Raw genomic sequence first — 23,681 nt, forward strand, 5'->3', positions numbered from 1 at the left:
CCTATAATGAAATTTAAGTAAACAGAGCTTAAGTGTGTGAATTAGGAGCATCCTTGGCTTGAATGGGTTTTTTTCTTTCCTAAAACACTTGAACTGGCAAAACATTTCTACCTTATCTTATATATCTGAAATAACATTAAAATCTTCTATACTTACAAAAAGTCATCAGCATAAAAACTCAAGGAGAACACTTATTTTATCTTATAAATTTGGGGAATAAAATATTAACCATATAATTTAAAGTGAATGTGAAAAGTCTCAGATATACATGGATATAAGCATAGATATATTACATTATTTGCTACAGCATGCAAACAGTAATAGGACCTTACAGATAGGCATTAATTTAATTAGAATCTGAATACATTATTTCATGTGGTCTCTTCCATAGCCCTGAAGAAATGCAGTGCAACTAGAATTCAGTAAGGCAACTGCATGGTGTTTTAAAAGAACCTACAATACGAAACCAAATGAGAAAAATAAGTTTGGCTTCCTGAATTATTAAACTGTGACTTCCAACAAGTGATACACTTTTCTGAGGCTCAGTTTTTGCACAAAGGAACAGAGGGATTATACAATTGCTTACTTAATATGTTAGTTATAAATTATGCAAGCTATTATGTGCAAAATTGTATTGTAAATGCAAAGATGTTTTATGTATTGGTGTTAGCTGTTTCCACTGACAGTTTACACATGAAAAACACTGAGATTCAGAAAGGTAAACGGATTGTCACATCACTGACAATTAATAGGGCTAAGATGAGAAGATAGATAGTTTTGCTTAAGATTCCCCCATTCTCTTCCAAAAGAAAAAACTGAGCAGAGTACATTTCTCATTAACAAAATAGTCATTCTGCCTCTGCCTAAAGAGACATGCATTGATATCACAGATAATTATTATAGTAATGTCACATTCACATTTACAACATTGTATATTTTCAATGTAAAGTCTGATCCAGTGAGCATTTGTCTTCCACTTCAGGGAAACTACCTCCTTTATAAAGATAAGTAAATTAAGTCCTAAGAACACAGTAAATACATTACCTGAATATGTATACTTATTAAGAAACAAAACTAAGAATGTAATTCAATAGATGAAATTCAAAGTCCAATAATTATTTCCCACTGAGCTAAAATATTTAAATATATAATTGCAACAATGACAGCAATATGGTGGTTTAATATATAATATATATATTATATCCAAAATAATGTTTCTAATAATGGTGCTATTAAAAAATGAGTTTGTAATGAAAGAAAACCATGGCATTAGGAGAAATTTTATCACAGAATAAAAAGAAAGATTTTCCTTTGTTACTGTTCTTGGCAAAATAAAAGTAGACTACCCGGCATATTCTGAAAAGACAGACTCCGACCTGCTTACTGACTTCAAATGTATCTGTTACCTATTGCTTACCATTGTTTTCGAGTCATTCTATTATATCGTAAGATTTTTAAATTTTTTTTCTTAGATACATTTTCCTTGCTACAATTTCCTTGTTGGTATGATGTTTTCTTTTAAACTTGGCTCATTGCCATTCACACTTCAAGACAAAAATTCTAATATCACTTCTGGGAACCCTTCTTGAATGATTCTAGAAAGAATTGTTTCCATCTTTCCATTGTACTTGCCACATCATGTTATTGAATACAATCAATCTCTTTGCATGCCTACTTTTTATCTCTACAGGCCTGAACATTCCTCAAGAATGGAGTCATTGTTTTTATTAACTTTGTATCCACAGTACACAAAGTTACTTAAAGCTACTTAAAATGGTGAATCTGAGGAAATAGAAAATGAATGATTGAATGATACATTGTTGCTTTTCCTTTCTGGAATTGGTTGACTTAGAAGCTTACGTGCTCAGTTCAGGCGAAATGTCATGACTGGCTATGTACAGTACTAAGCTGCTTCTATCCTAAAAGAAAATAATTCAAATAGCCACTGTATTTTTGTTCATTTCCTATTGTCTAATTATGAAACATCCCTTCAAATAATCAGCTAGAGAATTAGTCTGTCTCTTCTGTTAGATGCTTATACATTATATATATTATAATTTCTTGAGAGATATTACTCATGACACCAGAAAGAATCTTTATGTCAGACTAGCGCAAATAATCATAGACAATATCACTACACTGGTCTGGAATTTTTTTCTGGGTTTTGACAATGGATTATATACACAGATTTTTCATACCCTGCACCTCCATTGGAAATTTAAAAAAAGGGTAATCTTTTGTCATTCCAATTTGCCACCACCCATTGACATTTCTCTATTAAAGATGTGGAGCTGAAAATGTGAGTCTCACCCCTTTCATCTCGTATTAATGAGCCGTGAGGAATGAGCATCCCTCACTGTTTTGACTGTGCACTCTCTACCATGTGCAAAGCAGACGCAGTGTCAGCCCGCACTCTGAAGGGTCTGTAGATCTTGCATGCTTTCCCGTTTGATCAGTGCAAATCTGACAGTCTGCTACTTGCTTTCTTCCAAGGCTGGTTCCCACACTTAAAAACAGGAATAAGATTTTCAACTCAATCAAAACTGTCCTATTTCTCTTTTCCTATCTAATCCTCTCCCCATCATCATCTATGCACTCCATATAGCACAGATACCATGACAAATGGTTTTAAAGTCCCCTCTTATGTATCAGGTGAGATCCAAACTACTTTTGTATTCAGACTTGGTTTGTTCAATCTAGACCCTCACCTATCTGATCACGGTGACCCTTAATCACTTCTTCTGTCCCCTCTTATTCTCCTTTATTCTCCAGCCATGTGAGGTTCTTATGGCTTTTGAAATGTTAAGTCTACTTGATGTGACTGACTTGTCTTATTTCTGCCTCTTCCGTAACAATCCTTACTGATCCTTCAAAAATCAACTGAAATATCACAAAATCTCTTCCTGTTCATGCTTTCATAGCACCTTGTACTACTTCTCTGTAATAAAATTATTTGTTTGTGCATCATATTTTATATGAGATTGGAAAATTTATGAAGGTAATATCATATGTGTATTTCCTATACCTCTGCATTCACCCAGTGATTAAAATAGCAGATGGTAATAGTCTGAAAGATTAAAGGAAGCAATGGAGGGGAGAGAGTAGCTGATCTTATGTGAAAAAGAGCAGATACTGCACACATATCTCAAAATAGGCTTTGGATGCAAATTTAGAATTCTTATTCCTGCTTAATCTTTAGAAAATCATTTTTTGATAACAATGCACCTGAAGATAAGGTATATACATGAGTTCTGAATAAGTTTGTTTCCATCTTAGAGAGCATTATGTTCATTGGGGGAGAAGAATCTTAGGTACCCCAGTTACTATAAGTGTTAATGGAACTTAACTTCTGTTTTTATTACATGTCAACTCCCAATATTAGAGCAACTACTAAAGCCAGTAATTCTTGTATTTATCTTTTTTCTTTGTGCTCATTATTATCCAAGTTGATTTATCACTGGATTTTGGTTTCCTTATGCAATCAGGAGGGTGGCCCTCATGAACCCACCTCCAGATGGTATCAGCCAAACATAAGATGCAGTCACATCATATTTCTAATGAAACAAACCAATATGGAATGATTGCAATATACAAGGTACCCTGGAAAAGAGTAACTGTTGGAATAGCTGTGAGAACTTAATTAACAAAAGGAGATCACGAAGAACATTTAAAAGTCACTAAAGCTTTATTTGTGTTATTGTTTTCTAATAATGTAAATACTAACAGTAGTATAAATGTGAAGCAGTTTTGATCTCTGAGGACCTCCCAAACATAGGACTGTCCTCCTAAACAGACAGAATAGAGTGCAATCCCCATTCAGTGTGTTATACCTCAAGAGAACTTTTTACTGCCCAGAATAACATACACACACTTACACACTCACTTGGACATTCTCTTTATTTCTGAAGGTCACTCTAAGTTTTTAGTTTAAGCCAGATAGCTAAGTGGATTTCTTAAAATCCCAAAGGCCGGGAAGAGCAGTGATCTTTAGTCCCTGGAAGTATGAATTAATTTACATTTCAGAGACAGTTTTGCTTAAGGAGCAAGGCTGAGAAAGGGCTTAACAGGAGTGGGGGAAGGGCAGATAATGGCAACTCCGTGTGGCTCTATGTAGACCAAGTGACATGCCACCTTTCTCACAGCTTGTCCTTGACAGAAAGAGCACTCTTATGTTTAGAATTACGAACCCTGAGACTAATAGGAGGATGGACAATATCACAGTCAAAAAGCTTTCTCTCCAAATCTTCCCAGCAACGGGCTGGGGAATAATAATTTCATACAAGTCCCGCAGGTGGCAAGGCTTCCCTGGTGGCTCCGTGGTAAAGAATCAGCCTTCAACGCAGCAGACATGAGTTTGACCCCTGGGTGGGGAAGATTCCCTGGAGAAGGAAATGGCAATCCACTCCAAAATTTTTGCCTGGAGAATTCCATGGACTGAGGAACCTTGTGGGCTATAGTCCACGGGGTGCAAAGAGTTGGACATGACTAAGCAACTACACCACAACTACCATCTACAGATGGCACAGGGTTGAAGCTTCATTCAATGTGTCATCCTTTCTCCTAACTTCCCTCTTCCTTGACTAAAAACAAATATTATTTAGGACCCCTCCATTACTAACAAATTGAGATATTTTAGTTATATATAAACCTCCTACTTACATTTGTTGAAGCTCATACCACAAGCCAATAGAATAACATTTCCATTTTAAGTCAAATAAGACTTGTTAGCATATAAGAAAGTTGTGTTTCTCATGGTGGCATACAAAACAACTGATTATGAATCACCAGAATCTATAGGACAAAGATCACGGAAAAAAATAATTTATTGTAGGGTAATATATTTGGTTTTAATTTTTTATTCATGTTGGCTTTTTGATGGAGCACTTTACTAAGGACCATCTAAAATGTCTATTCACTGCTGAGAGTAGTATCATTCTTTTTTCCTTATTAACAATTTTACAAAGTTAAGTGAACATGGGAAAGTTTTGTTTGAAAACAATTTGTGACAGAATCCTTTGTGCTTACACTATTCAATGAGCTTAATCATTTTTGTTTATCTCTCTCAAAAGAAACTGCAGGTTTTTTGGTATTTGGAAGCCATGTCTAGAAATTCCCTTATGTTTAATTTTTTGCATTTTTTAAACTATTTATAAATATAGTTTAAAATATATTATATTTTAATATAATATAAATATTATATATTTTAAAAATTTCACTGGAATTTATAAAGAAATACCAAAGACTTCTTAAAACAAATCTGAACTCCCTTTTCTCCAACACACACACACACCCAGGAGCACACACGATTATATAAACCTATCAATTTTGAAATCTAGTCTGTTATAAATCAGAGTGCACAGTGAATTGTGCACAGAAAGCTACATGTGCACTTAATTGTGCCTCAAATATGAGACATTCCACCACCACCCCAACCCAAAGCCTGCTGCACTGTACTGCGAGGTACGTAAACAAAAGATTTATATCACTCAGACCATATCTGGCCTTGTGTCTATATTGTTGCAAATATCCTTTCAATACATGTTCCTAAAATCAGGAAGCACTAGCTTGTGAAAACACTGCTAGATGTAATACTTTTGCCTTTTAATAACCTCAGCAGTCTTCAAAGAATTTTAATTGGGTAAAAAATTAAACCTGACACACTTGGTTAAGTTCTGTTCTCTTGGAACATGCTGGAGTATTCCAGATGCCTGTGTGCACATCTAAAACTTTGCAAAGTAAGAGTATGTGCACATAAGCAACACAAAGAAGGTGTATCTTGATGTCATTTGATGCTACCGTGGCATGTTCAAAAGCTTTCTCATAAGAGAAATTGCAAGAATAATTTTTAGGACTGGGTATGGAAATGAGGCACATAATTCTGGCTACAATAGTGGGAGTGGTGAGTCTAATTCCACCCACACACCCTTATTAACTGAAAACATTATTTCCAGGCTGAAAGGCTTGAAAATCCTGGTTCCAGCAGCAATGCTGTCTGCCAGTATCCCATAAAGCTTTATTTCCCCAAGGTTTCCACAATATGACATATTTGGATCATGTTCAGTTCTTACCTTCCCCTGTGTACATTTGTTTCGTGTATTTTTATTGTTCTCTTAATTATCTGCACATAGATATTAATTCCAGAATGTACAAATGGTCTCCATTGTGACTTCCCCACCACACTTTATATGATAACATCACTTATGTATGCTATTTACAAGTTTCCAGGCAGACGTGTGGTTGATCTAAATTTGTGGGATAACTGTGTTCAGATATCTGCTTTCAATTTGTGTGCATGTTTTCCCCTGTTATTTTCCCTTTTTTATGACTGTATTAATTGTTACCAGAAGTCTCTATGAATGACTGAGCAACCCAACAATGGAATGTAGCAGATTAGAAATTATTGTTTTGCTCCATCTGAGAAACGTGTCATTGCAGCCTAATTCTCATGTCTTGGAGACAGTCATGGACTGATATGCCACTTGATTCTCCACATGTGAGCACTTGCTGACCACCGGGATATGAACTGTCCTAATACTGATGCTTTTATCGACCCATTTGACACTTATGATGCTTGCAGAAATGATGAAGCAAAAACTAACGCATCACTAAGAGAAGCGGGACATGTGGGAATTGGTATGTTGCAGCTCACTAAGTCTTAAGGCATTAAGCCTAAGGATTAACCCAAAGAGGCTGTGGCTGGCTTCAAAGCTATACCCTAACCTCATGCCTCAGTGAGTAAAGTAGAAGAATGGGAAGCAAAGAGCCCTGCGGTCTAATCTGGAGCATCGACTTACTATTTGGTCAGGTTTATTTTTGACACAATGTGATATCTTCTTTCTTTTAAAAAGAGAAGTTTAAAGCAGTATAAATTAAATTACTAATCACTTAAGAATTTGATGTGAACCAAAAACCTAATTTGTAAAGCATGGAACCTTCATTCATCTAGGCTGAAAGACTCTGCCAGAGTTACTGTGGTACTGACACTGAGGCGGTGTGGGTCTTTCAGTTCAGTTCAGTTTAGTTGCTCAGTCCTGTCCGACTCTTTGCAACCCCATGAATCACAGCATGTCAGGCCTCCCTGTCCACCACCAACTCCTGGAGTTCACTCAAACTCACGTCCATCGAGTCAGTGATGCCATCCAGCCATCTCATCCTCTGTCGTCCCTTTCTCCTCCTGCCCCGAATCCCTCCAAACATCAGAGTCTTTTCCAATGAGTCAACTCTTCACATAAGGTGGCCAAAGTACTGGAGTTTCAGCTTTAGCATCATTCCTTCCGAAGAACACCCAGGAATGATCTCCTTTAGGATGGACTGGTTGGACCTCCTTGCAGACCAAGGGACTCGCAAGAGTCTTCTCCAACACCACAGTTCAAAAGCATCAATTCTTCGGTGCTCAGCTTTCTTCACAGTCCAACTCTCACACCCATACATGACCACTGGAAAAACCATAGCCTTGACTAGACGGACTTTAGTTGGCAAAGTATTGTCTCTGCTTTTCAATATGTTATCTAGATTGGTCATAACTTTCCTTCCAAGGAGTAAGTGTCTTTTAATTTCATGGCTGCAATCACCATCTGCAGTGATTCGGGAGCCCCCCAAAATAAAGTCTGACATTTGTTTCCACTGTTTCCCCATCTATTTCCCATGAAGTCGTGGGACCGGATGCCAGGATCTTCATTTTCTAAAGGTTGAGCTTTAAGCCAACTTTTTCACTCTCCTCTTTCACTTTCATCAAGAGGCTTTTTAGTTCCTCTTCACTTTCTGCCATAAGGGTGGTGTCATCTGCATATCTGAGGTTATTGATATTTCTCCTGGCAATCTTGATTCCCATTTGTGCTTCTTCCAGCCCAGCGTTTCTCATGATGTACTCTGCATGTAAGTTAAATAACCAGGGTGACAATATACATCCTTGACGTACTCCCTTTCGTATTTGGAACCAGTCTGTTGTTCCATGTCCAGTTCTAACTGTTGCTTCCTGACCTGCATACAAGTTTATCAAGAGGCAGGTCAGGTGGTCTGGTATTCCCATCTCTTTCAGAATTTTCCACTGTTTCTTGTGATCCACACAGAGGCTTTGGCACAGTCAATAAAGCAGAAATAGATGTTTTTCTGGAACTGAGACAAAGTACAATGTGAGTTAGTCCATCAAGATATAACATGACAAGAAGATAAGTGCTTCTGACCCTTCCTTGTGCTTGTGCTTAGTCACTCAAGCATGTCCAACTCTTTGAGACCCCCTGGACTGTAGCCCACCAGGTTCCTCTGTCCCTGGGGATTCTCCACACAATAATTCTGGAGTGGGTTGCCAAGCCCTCCTCCAGCAGATCTTCCCAACACAGGAATCAAACCGAGGTTTCCTTCTGTCAAACAGTTCAGGTAGACACACAACTTTCCACTGACCTAAAATATGGATGGAATAATCAGTCTCTCCTTCTCTTTTGCATGTTACCAATTGCTTTTAATCCTGATTGCATTTTAGAACATCCAAGAAACTTTTCTAATGGTGGAAAGAGAAGAACTAATGAGTCTCTTGATGAGGGTGAAAGAGGAGAGTGAAAAAGCTGGCTTAAAACTCAGCATTCAAAAAACTAAGATCATGGCATCCAGTCCCATCACTTCATGGCAAACAGAAGGGGAGGATGTGGAAGCAGTGACAGATTTTATTTCCTTGGCATCCAAAATCAACGCAGATGGTGACTGTAACCATGAAATTAAAAGATTCTTGCTCCTTGGAAGGAAAGCTATGACAAACTTAGACAGCATATTAAAAAGCAGAGACATTACTTTGATGACTTGGACAGCAATGAGATCAAACCAGTCAATCCTAAAGGAAATCAACCCTGAATACCCATTGGAAGGACTGATGGTGACGCTGAAGCTTCAGTACTCTGGCCACCTGATGTGAAGAGCCAACTCATTGGAAAAGACCCTAATGATGAGAAAGATTGAAGGCAAAAGGAGGAGGGATCAAGAGAATGAGATGGTTAGATAGCATCACTGACTCAATGGATATTAGTTTGAGCAAACTCCAGGAGACAGTGAAGGACAAGAAGCTTGGTGTGCTGCAGTCCATGGGGTTACAAAGAGTCAGACAGTGACTGAACAAGAAACTTTTAAAAATACTAATGCCTATACCCATCCAGGACAATTGAATCAGAATCTCCAGATGTGTGACTAAGGCATCGGTATTTGTTAAAGCTCCCCAAGTGACACAGATGAGTGTCCAAACTTGAGAGCATTTTGGAGGTGCTAATCAATAACTTACTCAGTGTAAATAGCAGCATGAGATATATGTTATGTATCTATGAACAATTCCCAGAGTAGATTACAAAAATAATTTGTTCCATAGGAAGATTAAGCAGCCACAGCCAACTGCTTAGTAATAATGTTTTTTAACTGTTTTGGATTTTATTTTGCCTTCTTTCCTTCATATTCCTCTTCATCCTTAACCAAATAAGGGGGAGAATCCCTTATATTCTCTAAAAACCCCCAGCTTGATTGACAGTGCTAAACTTACTTGTACATTTATTTAAAGGGAAATGCCTCTGCATGATGCTAATAAGCGACAAATGGTTGTTGGCATGGGACAACATTTTTCCCTTCATAGAATACAACTCTCAACACCCATCTATAGTGTAAACTGTTATCTTCACTCACTGTTAAAATGAAGAGTCCTTTTTCTCTTCCCTCTGTCCACACAGGCTAATAGCTCTTTACACTCACTCAGCTCAAAAGATGAAAATAAAGTAACACAGCAAGGGCAATAAATGATGGCTGCTAATCTTTGTCCTCATGCACAGTCCCACAAATGTTCACTAAAAATATGTTTAAGAACTATTTCCTGAGTCCCATTAGGTGCATAAGAGAAAACCATATTGAATTCTCTTGGGTTACTCCATAAATTTATACCCTGACTCATTTTGCACTTGTGGAAAAGAAGATGGTAAGGTGGGATTAGTTTTGCAAGAGATTTATTAGTGGAAGGAACATGAGAAAGTAAAGAGAACTTTCAGAATATTGTAGATATTATACCCATTGAAAGACAGAGGAAAAGATGGGAGGTAACTTGGCTAGGCACGTACAAGGTATGGTCTTCTGGTCATAATACTATGCTATATACAGTTCTATGCTTACAGATCAGGTATTACATAATCCCCTGGATAGTTGTGCAGGACGTCTGAAGTGAAGAAAGGCAAACTCACATTCATAATAAGTATTTAACTCTATGGGGATGACAGCTAGTCCTTCCAAGGATATGAGACAAGTGTACACATTTTAAAATAGAAATAGAGACATATCAAAGGTTCAGCTTTGGCCATCATTTTTTCCATGTTTATAAAAGTTCTCTTGCAGTAAATGTTAGCCAGGTTTATAAAAGTTTCTGTAGCAGTAAAACCCAACATTCAGAAAACTAAGATCATGGCATCCGGTCACATCACTACATGGCAAATAGATGCGGAAACAGTGACAGATTTTCTTTTCTTGGGCACCAAAATCACCGCAGATGGTGACTGCAGCCATGAAATTAAAAGACGCTTGCTCCTTGGAAGAAAATCCGTGACAAACCTAGACTGCATATTAAAAAGCAGAGACATTACTTTACCGACGAGGTCCATATAGTCAAAGCTATGGTTTTTCCAATAGTCATGTATGGGTGTGAGAGTTGGACCATAAAGAAAAGCTGAATGCCAAAGATTTGATGCTTTTGGACTATGGTGTTGGAGAAGACTCTTGAGATTCCCTTGGACTGCAAGGAGATCCAACTAGTCAATCCTAAAGGAAATCAATCTTGAATATTCATTGGAAGGACTGATACTGAAGCTGAAGCTCTAATACTTTGACCACCTGAGGCAAAGAACTGACTTATTGGAAAAAACCCTGATGAAGGGAAAACTTGAAGGCAGGAGGAGAAGGGGCTGACAGAGGATGAGATAGTTGGATGGCATCACCACCTCAATGGACATGAGTCTGAGCAAGCTCTGAGAGTTGATGATGGACAGGGAAGTTTAGCATGCTTCAGTCTATAGTCGGACTTGACTGAGTGGCTGAACTGAACTGAGCAGTAAATGTGCTCCATTCCCTGAAATTCTTGCCAGAGTATTATATTCCATGCCCAGAAAATGTGTTTCTAAGCCAATGGGTCTTGAAACTTATCCAGTCTTAAACTCCAACCACCTTGAACAAATACCATCAATGGAGATGCAGATATAGAGAACAGACTTGTGAACACAGTGGGGGAAGGAGGAGGGGATGAATTGAGAGTGTAGCATTGAAACGTATACATTACCATATGGAAAGAGATAGACAGTGAGAATGCTGTATGGTGCAGAGTGCTCAAATCTATTATCCATTTCTCTGTGACAATGTAGCAGGATGGGATGGGGTTGGAGGTGGGAAGGAAGATCAAGAGGTGTGGGATATGTGTATATCTATGGCTGATTCATCTTGATGTATGATGGAAACTAATACATCAATGTAAAGCAATCATCCTCTAATTAAAAATAAATTAATTAAAAAATCCAGTTCCAGGGTTGCTTCCTTGACTCCAGCTAATTTTTGCAATGTCTCCATTATGTAATCTATCTCTTTTATCATACATTGTACATCCCTTACACAAATTATGCTGAGATTTAAACTATTTATTAGCTTGTGGGTGAGCAAAAGGAGTATTGGAAGCTACTGAAAGTTTACAAGTCCTTTATGGTGGACAAGCTTTTGCAACATCTTGCAAAAGGAGAAGCAATAGCTCTTGGACAAAATAAATAAGTAAATAAAGTGGAATATCTCTTTAAACTCATCTGCCCAGGAGTATGCAGAATCATACTTTCAGATATTCTTCTAGAAGTTGCAGCCCCATTTTCAGTTTCAAAGGGATTCAGATCTGCCTTGGCAAAGTATTCAAATATCTCCTGGTCTCTACTGGAACATGTCTTTGGTTTAGTGCTCAGCTTTTACTGCGGGAGTCAAGGGGTATTTTATAAATTACAAAAGAGGTCTCTAATTGCTTGTTAAATTCCCTTTGTTTCTACCATAACAGACAATTCTGCTCTATTTATAGACATGGTTCCCACCATGTCTGACGAATGTCTGAAATCACCTGCATCTTCAAGGATATTTTCCTCCACAAGTTTATTGCCCCAGGTCTTAAACAGGGAAATATTTAGTTAGTGAGTGATCATCTTGTATTTGACACTATCTATGCTCTGATACTACTCAGAATGATGTACTTTTCACCAGCGCAGTGGGGAATGAATCAGTCCCCAAAACCTCATTTTACCATCAGTTTTCTTAAATTATTCCAGCTATCATTTACATAAGCTTGGTTCTCCAGATGACCAAAAGGGATTAGAGATGAAAGTGAAATAGAGGGGCAGCAGAAAGTGTAAAGAATCTTTAATTTTTGATATAAATATGAATCTTGTGTAAGAAAAGAGTGATTGGAATGAAGGTTATTGTAGGACATGTTGCAGATTATAGCACAATTTGAAGAAAGCTGCAGTTGGACAGCTGACTGCTCTCAAGAAAAAGCTGTGCCTTTTCACTGAAATGGGTCCATGTTAATACTTCCTCTGTGTTTAGTTGTTGACTGGGAACAGGACATAGAAGATATAGTCTCAGTGCTAGTGCAATGGTGAATCCATAGGGCAGCAACTGGGATCACTGGACAGTATTGTCCCTCAGAGCATAAGATCTGACTGGTCTATTTTCATAACCACTTCTACCTGGTCTCTACATGAAAGTCTAAGTAAATTGTATTCAGGTAGGTCCCTGTTACCAAAACCAAGGAAAGAAATTCAAAAGCTGCCAAGTAAATAGACCATAATATTGATTTTTACAGAAGAGCTCCATGGAAAATCAAAATCTTGCACTAAGAAGAATCAATACCATTGTCATACACTTGGTGAGACTTCTAAGATCACACTTAAAAGAGAGGGAGAGAGAATAATTTCACTTGACACATATTGGGCTCAAGGCACTGGTGAATGTGAGTCACTCAGTCATGTTCAGTTCTTGGTGACTCCATGGAATTCTCTAGGCAAGAATACTGGAGTGGGTAGCCATTTCCTTCTCCAGGGTATCTTCCCAACCCAAGGAATGAACCCAGGTCTCCTGATTGCAGGCATATTCTTTACCATCTGAGCCATCAGGGAAGCCCAAGGAACTGATGAGAATATGAAAAATGTGGAAAATGTCCAAAAGAGTCAGAAAAGCAGAATGCAAGCTGGATAGACAATCTAGGGAAGGAAAGTCAATTTCTATCCTCTCATATAGGTGCTTTAGTGGAATGCATAATAGATGTAAGGACCCAGAAAACTGATATAAATATATATTAGTGTGTGCATATGTGCGTGGAGGAAACAGTTTAACATCACTAATTTAATCTCATGAATGTCCACAAATTAGAAGTTGAGATACAGAAAGTATCTTGAAAATTTAAAAATGACACTATAGTTTAAGATTATTTTTCAGCTCATGAATTGTTTATATGTGAAATCCTAAAATAAACTGTGTTTTCAAGATACCCTCAGTTACATCCCTCAATGAGCACAGTTTCAAAGAGAATAGATACAGAATAACCTTTAAAATTGTGATCTTGACAAGAACATTTTGAGTAAACATAGGCAGAACATACTCAGTATTTCTGTTTTAAGACAGAAAATTCCCTTTGTAAACTGTGTACACACATATATGTTTATCTAGATCTGTATATATATATATATATATGTATGAAATTATTAAATAAGACTTTACATTTGAAATAAGAGCATTAATTCATGAAAATCCTGCAAAACATATGAATACAAAGCTTTTCAAAACAGTTTCAGTCTTAGAGCAAATGCAAAAGTCAAGAATTTCAGGTATATAAATGAAAACAGCCAAGCTATAAAGAACAAAAAAAAAAGAAAGAAACTAGTTAAAAATATCTTCTCAAACATTCTAGGGTGCCCCAGGATGAACCGTTTAGAAAGCCAACATCAGAGCAGATCTCTGAATGTAGATCAAGTTTTATAAAAGCAGACTACTTGGTCTGCAAGTGGAACAAAAGACATAGTTTAACAAATGCAGAAATAATGAGGGTTTCAGATATCTAACCAAGGCTCCAAAAGATATACTCCAGTCTAAAGTATCAAAGCATGGGAGTTCACAACTGAAACTGTACTATTGCCACACAGAATGTCTGCATACCATAGGCCAGATCTATAAAAGCAAAAATTTCTGTCACTTCCTCTTTGCATTTTTATAATGAGAAGAAAATGTATGGTAGGTCTAACTTATGAGAAACTTGCAAATTTCAGTCTTTTTTTCTTTGGTTGACCAAAGAAATCTGTTGATTCTATGGAAAATTAAACTCATTACTCTTCTGGAGATTCTCAACATGCTAAATTTCAAAATACCAGTACCAATCACTGAAAGATCATATTTAAAGGTTACAAATTTGAAGTTGCGTCTTTGGTGATGGCAATACTTTACAATGAAACAGAAAAATGTAGATGAATAATAAAGATAACTAAATTAATTAATTAAAAGCACAGAACTTTTTTTGAAATCTGAAAAGTAACTTCAGTCACATTCTTGTTAACATTGGTCAGAGCACAGGAAATGGAATCAGATCTAGAGCTTCTTAAATTCATATGTTTGATCTTCTATTTGTTAGCTAGGTAACTTAATCTATATAAATCTCAGTTTCTAAATATTAAAGCTGAAAATACTATTATTATGCATCTTGTGTGCCTCCTTAAAATGTAATAATACAACAAAACTACAGTGACTTGCTGAATGCTTAAAAATGTAGTCATTATTATGTTGTTACTAATACCTTGACATTAAATATGTAGCAACTTAAATGTTCAAATAATTATATAATGACTTCTGCATTAAATAAATATGCATTTTCATAATGTATCCATTAAAATGTCTCTTGATTGCTGAAAAGTTTTCTTTTTTAACATTTACAGCAATAGTTGCATAGTATTAATAGGGATAAGAGCTTATAAGAACATGTATTTTGGATCTGTGAGCCTGAATTTAAAAGAAGCACCATAAATATTTTTATATATGTTGATTTGGAGAAGAGCTTATATAAAGAGTTATAGGAATAATTTACATGCAATAAGTGGCATTCAATTTTAAATGAAAATCTTTTTTTGGATTTTTGTAGTAAAATAAGTCTATTAAGGACAGAATGTTTGTTCCCCCACCCCCAGTATATTCACATGTTGAATTCCTAAGCTCCAATGTGATGGTATTAAAAAGTACCCTTATAGCTCAATTGGTTAAGACTCTGCCCACAATACAGGAGACTCCAGTTCAATTCCTGGGTTGGGCAGATCCCCTGAAAAAGGGATAGGCTACTCACTCCAGTATTCTTGGCCTTTTCTGGTGGCTCAGATGATAAAAAACTCGCCTACAATTTGGAAGACCTGGGTTCAGTCCCTGGGTTGGGAAGATCTCCTGGAGGAGAGCATGGCAACCCACTCCAGTATTCTTGCCTGGAGCATCCAGGCAAGAGTTGGACATGACTGAGTGACTAAGCACAGCCCACAGCATAGTTTTTGGAAAGTAATTACTTCTGTGTGCATGATCAGTCGTGACAGTCAGATCAGACTCTTTGCAACCCTATGGACTGTAGCCCTCCAGGCTCCTCTGTCCATGGGATTCTCCAGGCAAAAATACCAGAATGGGTTGTGATGCCCTCCTCCAGGGGATCTTTTCCACTCAGGAACTGAACCTACATCTTTTGTCTCCTGCATCTCAGGTGGATTCTTTACCCACTGAGTCACCAGGGAAGCCCTTAATTAGATTTATTTTTTTTAATTTATTTTTTTAATTTTAAAATCTTTAATTCTTACATGCGTTCCCAAACATGCCCCCCCCTCCCACCTCCCTCCCCACAACATCTCTCTGGGTCATCCCCATGCACCAGCCCCAAGCATGCTGCATCCTGCATCAGACATGGACTGGGGATTCAATTCTTACATGATAGTATACATGTTAGAATTCCCATTCTCCCAAATCATCCCACCCTCTCCCTCTCCCTCTGAGTCCAAAAGTCCATTATACACATCTGTGTCTTTTTTCCTGTCTTGCATACAGGGTCATCATTGCCATCTTCCTAAATTCCATATATATGTGTTAGTATACTGTATTGGTGTTTTTCTTTCTGGCTTACTTCACTCTGTATAATTGGCTCCAGTTTCATCCATCTCATTAGAACTGATTCAAATGAATTCTTTTTAACGGCTGAGTAATACTCCATTGTGTATATGTACCACAGCTTTCTTATCCATTCATCTGCTGATGGACATCTAGGTTGTTTCCATGTCCTGGCTATTATAAACAGTGCTGCGATGAACATTGGGGTACATGTGTCTCTTTCAATTCTGGTTTCCTCGGTGTGTATCCCCAGCCGTGGGATTGCTGGGTCATAAGGTAGTTCTATTTGCAATTTTTTAAGGAATCTCCACACTGTTCTCCATAGTGGCTGTACTAGTTTGCATTCCCACCAACAGTGTAGGAGGGTTCCCTTTTCTCCACACCCTCTCCAGCATTTATTGCTTGCAGATTTTTGGATCACAGCCATTCTGACTGGTGTGAAGTAGTACCTCATTGTGGTTTTGATTTGCATTTCTCTAATAATGAGTGATGTTGAGCATCTTTTCATGTGTTTGTTAGCCATCCGTATGTCTTCTTTGGAGAAATGTCTATTTAGTTCTTTGGCCCATTTTTTGATTGGGTCGTTTATTTTTCTGGAGTTGAGCTGCATAAGTTGCTTGTATATTTTTGAGATTAGTTGTTTGTCAGTTGCTTCATTTGCTATTATTTTCTCCCATTCAGAAGGCTGTCTTTTCACCTTGCTTATAGTTTCCTTTGTTGTGCAGAAGCTTTTAATTTTAATTAGATCCCATTTGTTTAAAAATATGGAACGCTTCACGAATTTGCGTGTCATCCTTGCCCAGGGGCCATGCTAATCTTCTCTGTATCGTTCCAATTTTAGTATATGTGCTGCCGAAGCGAGCACTTAATTAGATTTAGATGATGTCATAAGGATAGAGCCCCAAGATGGGATTGAAGGAAATGGCTATCCATTCCAGTATTCTTGCTTGGAGAGCCTCATGGACAGAGATGTCTAATGGACTACAGTCCATGGGGTTGCAAAGAGTTGAACACAACTGAGGAGCTAACACACACATAAAGAAGAAAAGACACCAGAGCTTCCTCTCCCCATGTGTGAGGACATACTGTGAGAGGTTGGTTATCTGAAAACCAAGAAGATAGTTATCACCAGAACCCAATCATGCTAGACACCCTGATCTCTGATTTCAGCCCGTAGAAAGGTGAGAAAATAAATTTATGCTTTTAAGTCCCCTAGGGAATTGCATTTTATTATAGCAACAAACTGAATAAGACAAAACTCAAATTATCCAAAGCATTTGTTTTCCTTAAAACACGGAATAACCCTGCAGTGACATACAACCTCACACCTATCACAATGGCTAATCATTAAAAGTCTACAAATAATAAATATTGATGAGGATGTAGAGAAATGGAATCTCATACACTGTTGGTAGGAATGCAAACTGGTGTAGCTACTAGAGCAAACAGTATGGAGGTCTGAAAACCTAAAAATAGACCTACCACAGGATCCAGCAATTCTGTTGCTGGATATATATCTGAAGAAACCAAAAACATTTATTCAAAAAGATATTTACACTCCAACATTCATGGCAGCGTTATTTGCAATAGCTTAGATATGGAAGCAAGCTACATGTCCATCACCAAATATATGGATAAAGAATATGTGGGGTGTGTGTGTGTGTGTGTGTGTATATATATATATATATATAAATTAAGATTAATATTTAATATTAATAGTTAAGATTAATGAAATAAAAAGTTATGTTAAAATATATTTGCATTCAAATGGCAAAATATGTTTTCATAGTAAATTTAATTTAATATAATGTAGTAAATATCCCTTATTTCCTACTTCATTTATACAGTAACATTCAATACTCAATATCTGTATTCTTGCTACTTGTCTTTATGTAAGTTTGCTTGCTGATAGTTGTTTAGGAAGAAATTGGTCAGAAAAAGTTATATATGTATATATAACTTTCCATCTGTATCTCTCAAGTTTTCATGTCTGTGTGTGTGTGTGTGTGTGTGTGTGTTCACATAATATCTAGGATTTTTAGCTGTATTTATTGGAAGGAACAGTGTTGGTCTAATACATATTGTCTTTGAGTGGGAAATTTTTTTTTTAATTTTTATTTTTACTTTATTTTACTTTATAACACTGTATTGGTTTTGCCATACATTGACATGAATCCACCATCGGTGTACATGTGAACCCCCCTCCCACCTCCATAACATCCCACCACCATAACATCTCTCTGGGTCATCCCCGTGCACCTACCCCAAGCATCCTGTATCCTGCATCGGACATAGACTGGCGATTCATTTCTTACATGATAGTATACATGTTTCAATGCCATTCTCCCAAATCATCCCACCCTCTCCCTCTCCCTCAGAGTCCAAAAGTCCAGTCTACACATCTATGTCTCTTTCGCTGTCTTGCATACAGGGTCATCATTGCCACCTTTCTAAATTACATATATATGTGTTAGTATACTGTATTGGTGTTTTTCTTTCTGGCTTACTTCACTCTGTATAATTGGCTCCAGTTTCATCCATCTCATTAGAACTGATTCAAATGTATTCTTTTTAATGGCTGAGTAATACTCCATTGTGTATATGTACCACAGATTTCTTATCCATTCATCTGCTGATGGACATCTAGGTTGTTTCCATGTCCTGGCTATTATAAACAGTGCTGTGATGAACATTGGGGTACATGTGTCTCTTTCAATTCTGGTTTCCTCGGTGTGTATGCCCAGAAGTGGGATTGCTGGGTCATAAGGCAGTTCTATTTGCAATTTTTTAAGGAATCTCCACACTGTTCTCCATAGTGGCTGTACTAGTTTGCATTCCCACCAACAGTGTAGGAGGGTTCCCTTTTCTCCACACCTCCTCCAGCATTTATTGCTTGCAGATTTTTGGATTGCAGACATTCTGAGTGGTGTGAAGTGGTACATCATTGTGGTTTTGATTTGCATTTCTCTAATAATGAGTGATGTTGAGCATCTTTTCATGTGTTTGTTAGGCATCAGTATGTCTTCTTTGGAGAAATGTCTATTTAGTTCTTTGGCCCATTCGTTGACTGGGTCGTTTATTTTTCTGGAATTGAGCTGCATAAGTTGCTTGTATATTTTTGAGATTAGTTGTTTGTCAGTTGCTTCATTTGCTATTATTTTCTCCCATTCAGAAAGCTGTCTTTTCACCTTGCTTATATTGTTGTGCAGAAGCTTTTAATTTTAATTAGATCCTTTGTTGTGCAGAAGCTTTTAATTTTAATTAGATCCCATTTGTTTATTTTTGCTTTTATTTCCAGAATTCTGGGGGGTGGATCATAGAGGATCCTGCTGTGATTTATGTTGGAGAGTGTTTTCCTATGTTCTCCTCTAGGAGTTTTATAGTTTCTGGTCTTACATTTAGATCTTTAATCTATTTTGAGTTTGTTTTTGTGTGTAGTGTTAGAAAGTGATCTAGTTTCATTCTTTTACAAGTGGTTGACCAGTTTTCCCAGCACCACTTGTTAAAGAGATTGTCTTTACTCCATTGTATATTCTTGCCTCCTTTGTCAAAGATAAGGTGTCCATATGTGTGTGGATTTATCTCTGGGCTTTCTATTTTATACCATTGATCTATATTTCTGTCTTTGTGCCAGTACCATACTGTCTTGATGACTGTGGCTTTGTAGTAGAGCCTGAAGTCAGGCAGGTTGATTCCTCCAGTTCCATTCTTCTTTCTCAAGATTACTTTGGCAATTCGAGGTTTTTTGCATTTCCATACAAATCTTGCAATTATTTGTTCTAGTTCTGTGAAAAATATGGCTGGTAGCTTGATAGGGATTGCATTGAATTTGTAAATTGCTTTGTGTAGTATGCTCATTTTCACTATATTGATTCTTCTGATTCATGTACGTGGTATATTTCTCCATCTATTAGTGTCCTCTTTGATTTCTTTCATCAGTGTTTTATAGTTTTCTATATATAGGTCTTTAGTTTCTTTAGGTAGATATATTCCTAAGTATTTTATTCTTTTCATTGCAATCATGAATGGAATTGTTTCCTTAATTTCTTTTTCTACTTTCTCATTATTAGTGTATAGGAATGCAAGGGATTTCTGTGTGTTGATTTTATATCCTGCAACTTTACTATATTCATTGATTAGCTCTAGTAATTTTCTGGTGGAGTCTTTAGGGTTTTCTATGTAGAGGATCATGTCATCTGCAAACAGTGAAAGTTTTACTTCTTCTTTTCCAATTTGGATTCCTTTTATTTCTTTTTCTGCTCTGATTGCTGTAGCCAAAACTTCCAGAACTATGAAAAATAAAAGCCATATGATTATCTCAATAGATGCAGAGAAGGCCTTGGACAAAATTCAACATCCTTTTATGATAAAAACTCTCCAGAATGCAGGAATAGAAGGAACATACCTCAAGATAATAAAAGCTATATATGACAAACCCACAGCAAACATTATCCTCAATGGTGAAAAATTGAAAGCATTTCCCCTACAGTCAGGAACAAGACAAGGGTGCCCACTTTCACCCATACTATTCAACATAGTTCTGGAAGTTTTGGCCACAGCAATCAGAGCAGAAAAAGAAATGAATGGGAAACTTTAAAAGAAGAAAATGTTCTGAATTACCAATAAAACTATCCAATAAGCTCTCAGCAACCATACATGTACGTCTATCCAGTGCTGTGAATGAAACACTGAAAAAACCAGCCCCCTGGGATAAAATTATTGAGTCTGGAGAACAGAAAGAGAAAAGATCGAAGACAAGTGAACAGAGTCTAAACGACTGGTGGGACATCATCAATGAACCAATATATACATTGTAGTAGTCATAGAAGGAGAAGAAAAAAAGAAAGAAGAGAATACAATATCTGAAAAAACAATATGGTTGAAAATTTCCAAAATTTGATGAAATATTTAATTGCAAATATCAAAGAAACTGTATGTATTCCAAGTATGGTGAACTCAGAGAACAACATTAAGACACATTATAATCAAACATTCAAAAAACAAAGAGAGAATCCTGGGAGCAGAAAGAGGAAAGTGAGTCATCACGTACAAAGAATCCTCAATAAAATTATTAACAGATTTCTTAATACAACCTTTGGAGGCCAGAAGTCAAGGGTCTGTATATTTAAACTGATAAAAGAGAAAATTATCTTAACCAAGAATCCTATATCCAATAAAAATGTCCTCCAGAAGTGAGGGGGAAATTAAGACATTCTCAAACAACACAAACTGAAAGAGTTATTACCACTAGACCTGCCCTCGAGCTGGACATACTCAAAAGAGTCCTGCAGGGGTGAAATGAAAAAACATAAGGCAACAACACCAAGTCACATGAGGAAATAAAAACAATTCACCAAATGTAAACATGTGGACAATTGTAGAGCCAGCATTTTTCTAACAGTGGTTTGTAAGTCCATTTATTGTTTTCTACAAGACCCAAGAAATGAAAATCTTATTTAAAATTATTACTCTAAAAGCTAATACTATTATAACTGTGGTTTATAATTCAATGTTTTGTTTAAAACACAACTTAAGAGAGTGTGTGCTTAGTCGCTCAGTTGTGCCTGACTCTGCAACACCATGGGCTGTAGGCTGCCAAGCTCCTCTGACCCTGGGGATTCTCCAGGAAAGAATACTGGAGTGGGTTGCTATGCCCTCTTCCAGGGGATCTTCCCAACCCAGGAATCAAACCCAGGTCTCCCGCATTGCAGGAGGATTCCTTCCTGTCTGAGCGACCAGGGAAGGAAGTCCTTAAGAAACTGTGTTTGAAAGTTACCTTTAGAGCACACCATGTATAAAGAGGGTGCCCCTGGTGGCTCACATGGTAAAGAATCTACCTACAGTGCAGGAGATCTGGCTTTAATCCTTGATTTAGGAAGACCCCCTGGAGAAAGAAATGGCTACTCACTCCAGTATTCTTGCCTGGAGAATTCCATGGACAGAGGAGCCTGACGGGCTACAGTCCATGGGGGGTCACAAAGAACTGGACATGACTGTTAACACATACATACATACATACATACATACACACACACACATAGCCAGCTCTGACCAACATGAAACTGACATTCACTTAGGGGTAGAAAACAGCAACCCTCTCTAGTATTTTTGCCTGGAAAATTTCATGGACAGAGGAACCTGGTGGGCTACAGTTCATAGGGTTGCAAAAAAGTTGGACTCAACTGAACGTGCACAGATGAAGATGATGAATGTATAAAGATGAAACTTTGTAATATCAACAACAAGAAGGGGTGAGGATACATCTGTAAAAGGGCATGCTGTTGCTAAGTCGCTTTAGTCATGTCCAACTCTATGCGACCCCATGGACGGCAGCCAACCAGGCTCCGCCATCCCTGGGATTCTCCAGGCAAGAATACTGGAGTGGGCTGCCATTTCCTTCTCCAATGCATGAAAGTGAAAAGTGAAAGAGAAGTCACTCAGTCGTGTCTGACTCTTAGCAACCCCATGGACTGCAGCCTACCAGGCTCCTCTATCCATGGGATTTGCCAGGCAAGAGTACTGGAGTGGGTTGCCATTGCCTTCTCCAGTAAAAGAACACACTTACTGAAATTAAAAGTGATCATTTAAATCAGGACTGTGTGTTGGCACCATGCAGCTCTGATAAGGAGCTTCTCTTCCAAAGTTTGAGTGACTCAGTGGACCAGCTTGATTGGCAGTGAGAGTTTCTGCCTCTGTTAAGGGAAATAGCACATCATCATCTTTGCGGAACTCAGCAACTGCTCCTGTGAATCAGATACAAGAAGCAATTTCTGATAATTATGTGATCATTTTCTCAAAAACATTTTGTTCTTATAGTACAATGGTAAATATGCTTTTGCATGGCATGAATGTTAATTATAAAGTTGTGGAATTGGACATGCTTGAATATAGAAGCCAGATTCAAGATATTTTTTACAAAGTGACCAGTGAAAGAAGTGTGCTAAAAAATAGTTGTCAATGAAACTTTTATTGAAAGTGCAATAGATACTTATAGGCTTCACAGAGAAGAGAAATTGCTTCTACTATTTCATCAGTGTTATTTTTTTTTAAGTGTGAGGAAAGAATTTTAGTGATAGGTGCTTATAACTTTGCTAGTAAAATGTCTGCTATATAAAATTATAATACCTCATAATGTACTTTAAGAATTTGTGAGTATTTTACATTTTAAAATTATCTTTATGAAAAAGCTGTATAAACAATGGATAAATATCTATGGAAACTAAAAACCTTAAATTAGTGTTGTAACTTTCAGATAATAATCCTCATGGCAACTGTGAGATATAGAATATGCACAAAGGAAAAAGAGAATTAACATATTCTACTATGAATAATGAGCAAAACTCAAAAGAAAACAGCCATACAGGGAATGAGGGATTTAAAAGTAGCTGTAAAATATGTAGAAAGCAAATAGCAAAATAGCAGTTCTTGATTTTCAGCATACTTTAACTGTAAATGAAACAAATTCTTTAATCAATAGACAGAGGTTGGCAGAATAGAAAAACACACATGATCCAACTATATGCTGT

The 23,681-nt window shown here is 37.2% G+C and overlaps 1 non-coding gene and 1 pseudogene across 1 annotated transcript; one reads left to right on the plus strand and one right to left on the minus strand.

Moving 5' to 3' along the window:
- LOC138445866 (glutaredoxin-2, mitochondrial pseudogene) overlaps positions 1 to 23,225 on the plus strand; it is a 180,099-nt pseudogene extending 156,874 nt beyond the window's left edge.
- On the minus strand, positions 16,914 to 17,020 carry LOC138446349 (U6 spliceosomal RNA). Its single transcript, XR_011259286.1, has one exon. It is a non-coding gene; the product is annotated as a U6 spliceosomal RNA (small nuclear RNA).
- Positions 23,226 to 23,681: the final 456 nt, after the last annotated feature.

The sequence above is a fragment of the Ovis canadensis genome, chromosome 9, assembly GCF_042477335.2.
Source record: "Ovis canadensis isolate MfBH-ARS-UI-01 breed Bighorn chromosome 9, ARS-UI_OviCan_v2, whole genome shotgun sequence".
Taxonomy (NCBI): Eukaryota; Metazoa; Chordata; class Mammalia; order Artiodactyla; family Bovidae; genus Ovis; species Ovis canadensis.